An 8,020-nucleotide genomic window follows, 5' to 3' on the forward strand; every position below is an offset into this window, starting at 1 on the left:
CAAATTGCGATGAACTAAACCATGAGGACCATACACAAGTCATACATCCGGTAAATGCGTGGGAACCCGGTAACGCGTTACCCTGCGCGTTACACACATCAACACCCAAATTCACGAACATCTCTCGAAGATTTATGAATTTCTGCGTGTTATTGGAAAAGAGACCTACTTCCATCTATACCTTGATGGTAGCGTCAATTTTACATTTCCCAAAGCAATAACAGCAATATCCATATCGGAAGCGCTAATAATGACTTTGCTACTTGTTGGTAGTTTACCAAGATGGTAAATTATTCGAGAATCTGCCTCTTAGTGGCTGCAGCACAATTCAGTTTTTACCACATCATTTTCCCTTGTCACAAATTTATAGCACTTATCTTCATATGTGGCAAACACAACTTTCCTTCCAAGTAAAGCACAACACGTCTTTTTTGCCTATGCACGGTATAAGTAATCTATAAGAGAGGCTTTGAGCTATCATTGCGAAGTGGTTTTATGAAATTTGCAGGCTGCTTCTGAGTGGAAACAGAAATTAAGTAGGATTGTAATCTTTCCTTATTTTGATCCCAACGATCATGTTCTGCGTCCTTCATGGAAGGGGTAACCATCTGTCAAAAGTAAAATGTACTTCTCTCGCTGACACAGCACAAATCTTGCCGAGGATGTGTTCAGAAAATCGCTCAAAGGTTTACCGGAGATCTTTTAAAAGATGCAAAAAAAATAATCCATCGATTCGTAGCAGGCGTTTTATTTACAAGTGGTAAAATAAACGCGAAGCAACATTTTCGAGTCGGAGATATTCAAACTGACTGTGATCATCAACGTACGTTTTTTCGGAGTTCTAAGTATAATGGCTGGTTATAAGCAAGCTCCTCAAAGTTGAGTGAAGTCCATTGGATAACGCATTGTGCGACAAATAAAAATTTTGTATACAACAGCATACGGCAGAATTAAGACAACTAATCGATGCATTGTGCCCACAACAAAACCTAGTTTATAAATTGGTTATTCCTTTGCTTAAACACGATCTCGAGTATTACTTTCCCATAAATGGAACCGGTTTGCTTGGATTCGCGAATCATACGAACTTTTCTTCCGTCAAACTTTGAAAAAGTCAACTGTACTATCGATGCGATCTGTTCCCATATTTCTAAGGAAACGGCATTTTCCAAGTAGAAATAACATCAATTGTTACCAAATACTGTAAGTTACTTTAAATTTTTTTATTTGTTTAAAGTAGTGGTCGGTGATATTGAGGCGTTTGCATATTAAATTTGTAATTTTGATATTCCTAAAGGAATCGATCCGTGAACATTATTTGCATGAGATAGATTTTGTATTATATTTATTGATAAGAGTCGGATCCAAACGAAGGATTTTTATGTTTCCTCGGTTGGAAAATTGCATTTAATTTCAGCGATACAATTCCTTTGTTGAATTAAAGTTTTGTTTAGCATTCACAAGTGAGTGTATATTTTGAATCAGATTGTACCAGTAGTGTTTTTTTTTGTGATAAGTATCAAATTTAGCATGGGCATGTGATCAAGTACTGCATTATTTGTGTTTGTTTTTATCAGTCAAACCGATATTTTAAGTCAAACAACTTCGAAACAAACCTGAAATTTGATCGCCTTTGTTTTAGTTAAAAATAATTAACTAAGTTTACATGAGTGTTCATTTGAGTTCAATCAAACTGGAGCATTGAATTTTGAATTTCAGGTTGTAAGAGGAGATAACGGGCCAAACTTCCTCAGGTAAGGAGTATAAAAACATTCTTTTTTACTGAGCTAGGCCAAGATCTATTTGGACCGTCGGCTACCCCTCGTGGTCTTAACGCTACACGCGTTCCATTATGGTGTTGATATGGAACTAGTATAATTAATAATGCATAATAATGTGATGGCATAAAAGTCGAATTCCGATTAAGTTTTATGAAATGTTTGCACTTAGTTCTATAAACAAATGGTGAAGAAAAAATCATTTGTGAGCGCAAGAAGCTTTTAAATGTAGTTACAATTGGCTTGTGTTAACTGGGATTTAAAAAAACGAAATTGTACACGATAATTATTATTATGAAACGCCAAGGTAGATTGAAATATTGTACGAGAAAAATGAGCCTATCAAATAAATTGGTCCTGTTCTATAGAAATTGGTTGTCAATGTTACTGCAGCAATTATTCCACCAGCCCAATTTGATGAGCGATATGAATTTCGCACACACTTGACGAGGTTTATTTCATTTATTGGGACGAACCCTTTTTAATGGATGACCATTATATTAATTGTTTTAAATCTTTTGTTTCGTAGATTTCGAATTCACGTTTGGTCGTTAAAGCACATATTTCATAGGACATTATTAACTGCTGCTTAGTCATATGAAAGTTTCAATTTTGTTAACTTGCAAATATTATTTACTGATTCTACTGAAGAGTAATTCCTGGTAATGGACCCGGATTATTTCCCATTCCCTTTTTATTCCAGTCAAAATTATAATGCTATGTGGTTTTTTAAAAATAAATGAATTATTAATGTAGTGATCAGGTATCTATTTATATGACGCAAAGGCGAATGTAGTCGAACTCTGCGATCATCTACAAGAATTCATAAAATAATAATATTTGATCTACTTACTGGACTGTTGTACGTTTTTGAATGTTAGATGTAGTCTAAACACTAGCAATGTAATTTGCTGAAAAATCAAATCTTCACAAGATGCTTATTCGAAAATTATAAATAGTTGGTTTTGATATAACAATTGAACTGGAAAAAAATAACGATAAATATGTCATTGAAAAAACTGTGCACTATCGATAACCTAAAGGTCAGTGATATTTAAAATTGCTATACAAATCTACTACTATGTATACAGCAATGTCGTTACAAAAATGTTTGATCCAGGTGATATTGTTTGCAAAAACGGTGATGTCATGGAAGGCATCTATATAGTCGTGACAGGTAATGCTCCCAGTTTACGATTCTCATTCACGGTCACATTTCAGGAGTATAAAAAGTGACATATCTTACCAATTATGGATATCAAGCAATTGGCTTAATGCTTATTGTATTATGGTTTTTTCGAAAATTTTACGGTTCAAAATAGAGTTTAAGACTGTGTCAAAATTGTAGTGCTAATAAAATGTATAAACGTTATTCTTTGTGTAAGGTTTTGAGAACAACTGTATAAAAAGGTTAGACAGGATTTGTCTATGGCTTTGCAAAAATCAGAATACGTAAGGGTAGAGCAAGTAGTTTTATATTACAAGAGGCGAATACTTCTGTATAACGCTATACCGGCCTCACCTTGAATCACAGTAAGATACAAATATAGTGTTATGCAATACACGATAATTAGTGGTATAATTGGACATGTGTAATTAGGCACGCAAGTCTCTGTGGCGCAGCGGATAGCGCGTTGGACTTCTAATCCAAAGGTCGTGGGTTCGATCCCCACCAGAGATGCAAAACTTTTATATTGTACTCGAACTAATTTATAAGCAGGAGGAAACGAAACGAACAACTCGACAAATCAACTTTTGACCAATTATTCGATTTTGGTTAATTTTTCCCATTTTCTGGGATCACTTTTTGACCTGAGAATCGGAATGGTGTACCGCTGCAAACTCGAGAGCACCATCGACGGAATAGTGAAGATCAAATTCGTTAACAACTAATAACTCTCCTACATCGTCCACCTTTTTAAACATTCAGAAGAATACATAACTTTTCTGTCAGTATTTTTGAAATTTCAAACTGTGAAATTTAGATTTTTTATTATTTTGTAAATTGATTCTCGGCGATTCAAATTGTGAACATTCATGCCACATAATATAAATTATTAAGGATAAATAATAATGATAATAATAATCTAAATAATAATAATATAAATCATATATAAATATGAATTTCATAACCCTTATTGCAAAAGGGACTATTTTCTGTATAGTTCTACAAATCAGTTTATATCGATTCTTGAAAACCTTTGCTCTCGCAACTCAGTTTTAAATTTCAGACACAATGGTCTCGTGATATTTAAATTTCATAAAAAAAATTTCTATTTGAAGTCCTTAATTTTTGCTACAACTAAGCCAGCATCAGCATCTGATGGTGAGAACTTAATAAAGAATATGCATGCAAAAGCATAGTAGACCTTAGAGGTTAACTGAGAGAAATAGGAGGCTAATTAGATGGCTTTAACAAGACACCATTATGAACTTATGAGATTAAGATACAAATCTAAAATTAATAACTAGATAGATGAAGTAAAGTAAGGTAAAAGTTGAGCAACCATATGGCTGGCTCATCTTATTATGAATGTTCCAGCCACAAGCATAACTAATGGGCTAATGGTGCGTTTTCACGATCATGCAATTTGCGCAAATTGACTTGTGCAAACCAATTTGTGCATGAAAACGAAAATTGTGTACTTGCGCAAGCCAGAAAATTTGGCTTGAGTAAAATCTGGATGGTAAGATAATTTGCATGTGGTTGGTGCAAATGCATGAACGTGTAAACGACACACCAATTCGACGCATGCGTAGAGGGGAATGTTAATAAACAGAATTGTTGACGTGCACGTGGCTTTAATAGACAGTGTTGTACGTTATTTTGTGTTTCTTTGTGATAATAATGTCAAAGAAAGAAAAAGAGTTCATGGTTCATAACCTCCCCCTTACAAACCTAAAATTCAACCACAACCATACAGCCCTAATTGAAACTAAACTCCCTGTTGCTTTCGACCTCTCCAAAAAACTCCACCTATTCGGCGATCCCAACGTATCCTTCACCCAACTGTCCGGTCCAAAACCCCAAACCCACCTTCTTTCTCCTGTGTCATCCGTAATGTCGACCGAGACATCACTGAATCCGAAATCCTAAAATCCATAAATCTCCCTAGAATTACCTGTGCTCTGCGCATCATCTCCCGAGCGACTAACCTCCCCACCACCTTTGTACGGATCATTACAACCAGCAAATCCACCCTAGAACACCTCCTCCAACACGGTGTCTGCATGTTCAGCAGACACTATCCTTGCGAACCATCCCACATTCCAAACCCTACTCCTAAGTACTGCTCCTTATGCACCAAAATCGGCCACCTTTCCTCCGAATGCACTACCCGCGTCCAAATCTGTCCCTCCTGTGGTGAAAACCACAAACCCAACATGTGCAAACCCGACACCCAACCCAAATGCAACAACTGTTCCGGACCCCACCCCACCTATTCCTTTGAATGCACCAAACGTAAAGAAATCCCCAGCACTCCCTCCGAAGCAGCTCCACCCAAACCCGCCGACACCCAGTCCGTCTCCTTCGAATCCTCCGCACTACCAGAAACCGCCTACTACCTACGCCAAACCGACTTCCTACGAACCATAGCCCTTACCTTCATCCATCTTTTCCCCGACCGCCGTTCGGAGGTCATCCAAGCGTCCCAAGCATTCCTTAACCGAAGAACCTGGGCATCCTTCTCCGGAAACGTGGTAGCGTTTTCCACTCCCGACATGGTGATTTCTTAATTCCGCAATCATGGATTTCGTCGTCGGTACCGTTAACTCCTGTGGTGTACGCCGCAAACGCCCCCTCATAAAAAACCTCCTGCACTCCGACCAAATACAGATTCTCCCAATAACTGAAACCAAACTAACTTCCAACGCCGTCCTCTCTGTCAGAGACTACAAAACATTTCAAAAAAACAGTTCCCTTAGGGGAGCACATGGAACGGCCTTGCTTGTCAGGGACCACTTTCCCTCCACTCGATTAACACTTCCGCCCCACGTTCAACACTTTGAATGTGTTGCCGCCACCGTACACTTCTCCAACATCAATATCAGCTTCTTCAGTTTTTACAATCCACCCAATGACACTCTCCCGGATGACCTATTTCGCTATATCTCCACCGTCCGCCACGCCGTGTTGCTGGGGGATCTTAACTCCCGAAACACCCTTTTCGGCGACTCTACCTGCAACCCCAACGGCATTATTCTCGCCAACCACCTAATAACCCTTCTTATCTGTCATGTTAACAACACCACCCCAACCTTTGTTTCGCACAACGGTACTTCTATTGTCGACCATATCATTTTCACCGAACCCCTCTTCCGCTACATCGACGCCAACTGCTTCCTAGGCACCACAATCACCTCCGATCATCTTCCATTGCTTGTCCGCACAAACTTCAGCCCGTCCCCTGCTCTTCCGCCCACGGTGATCTATAAAAAAGACTTCTCCAGAGCCAACTGGGAAGTTTTTGCCCAACACGTCACAGAGAACATTCAGCCACACCCTTCTCTCGAAACATCACAAGACGTCGATTCGAGTCGACACACTTACTAACACCATTTCCGATCCAGTCTCCATCGCCGTCCCTACGAAACCCCACCATCTCTATCGCCAGAAGCTCCCTGATAGGATACTTAATCTAATTAGGGAGAAGAGACAAACAAATTATGGCCCAACGACTAAGACACCATCTGGAGACTAGCAATCTCCTACCTCCCTCTCAGTTTGGTTTCAGACCCCTTAGATGCACCCAAGATCCTCTCCTTAAACTGCAATCAGAGATTGTCAAATCCTTTAACGGCAACTGCACTATCGCAATTTTCCTAGATACCAAACAAGCCTTAGACTCTGTCTGGCACGCCGGACTAATCCACAAGCTCCGCTCCCTGAACATCCATGATAAAATGACCAAATTCCTGCTATCATACCTCTCCAATCGAATTGCCAGAGTAAAAGTCGCCAGTGAACTATCAGATCCATTCACACCCCTCGCAGGGGTTCCCCAAGGCTCACCTCTCGCTCCCCTACTTTACATCATCTACACTAACGACACACCACAACCAGGCAACGCCAAAACCAGTTGTACACTCTTCGCAGATGACACTGCCGTTTGGACAACAGACCGCACCAGCACAAGAGCCACACGCACACTGAACGACACTCTTGCACGATACACGACTTGGGCGAATCGCTGGAGAATCCAGTTAAATCCCGAGAAAACACAAACAATATTCTTCAGACACCCCGATTACGGTAAAAACCCACGACAACACGAAATATTTGTTACTTCACTACAACCATATGCGTGATCACCACAGCTGAGCGCATGCAATAGAAATTTTCACTGAGTTGATTGGCAAACGGTGAATAGTTATATCTTGTAGTTATTCTTTACAATAATAACGGTAACCATCGATTTGCAAGCTTCCTATTGGCAGATTCCCTTGTGTCCGGAAAGTACCCAGTTGTCAGCTTTTCTCTACTAGAGTAAAACTTACATCCACCAAGTTCTGCCTTTTGGTCTAAAAACTGCAGTGGCTTCGTTCACTCGAGCCATGGGCGTTACGTTGGGATCAGAAATTCAGCAGTTCACCTTCCGATATGTTGATGATATGCCTGTTGTTTGACAGTCCTTTGAAGAAAATTTGTCCCATTTGAACCAACTTTTTCGTGCACTTGCTGCTACCCATATGACGTTAAATTAGGACACAATCAAGTTCTTTCAGACGGAGGTTATGTTTTGAGTACAAAAGGTATTTTTCCAGATCCTGATGAAACTATAGCTATCCGTGATTTTCCTCGCCCCCGGACCGTAAAACAGCTTAGAGCATTTTTGGGACTATGCCATTTATATAGGAGGTTCAACGGTGCTTGTAGTGGCGCCATTTTTCCTTTTACTGCCTTGCAAAAGAATCGTAAGTGACGTTGGAGCGAGTGAAGAGTTTGTTCCTAGAGACTTTCATTTTGGGATTCCCTGTTTTTTCCACAGCCTTGTTATTTACATACTGATAGCTCCGGAGTGGTCTTAGGATGTTAGCTGTTCCAGTTATCGGACAATTAACACCGTGTTTTAGGGTTTGCTGGTTGCGTTCCACATGGTCCAGAACTGTGACGGAGAAGGAGTAACTCGCTGTAATTTTTGGATTGAAAAAGTTCCGTACGATTCTTTTAGGTCATTCGGACAGATAATTACGCGCTTAAGTTTTTAAGTCACTGTAGCCTGCTGAACGGACGTTTAACC

The 8,020-nt window shown here is 39.7% G+C and overlaps 1 non-coding gene across 1 annotated transcript; it reads left to right on the top strand.

Moving 5' to 3' along the window:
- Positions 1 to 3,386: 3,386 nt before the first annotated feature.
- Positions 3,387 to 3,459, top strand: Trnar-ucu. Its single transcript has one exon. It is a non-coding gene; the product is annotated as a tRNA-Arg (tRNA).
- Positions 3,460 to 8,020: the final 4,561 nt, after the last annotated feature.

Source organism: Photinus pyralis, unplaced genomic scaffold (assembly GCF_008802855.1).
Source record: "Photinus pyralis isolate 1611_PpyrPB1 unplaced genomic scaffold, Ppyr1.3 Ppyr1.4_LG1, whole genome shotgun sequence".
Taxonomy (NCBI): domain Eukaryota; kingdom Metazoa; phylum Arthropoda; class Insecta; order Coleoptera; family Lampyridae; genus Photinus; species Photinus pyralis.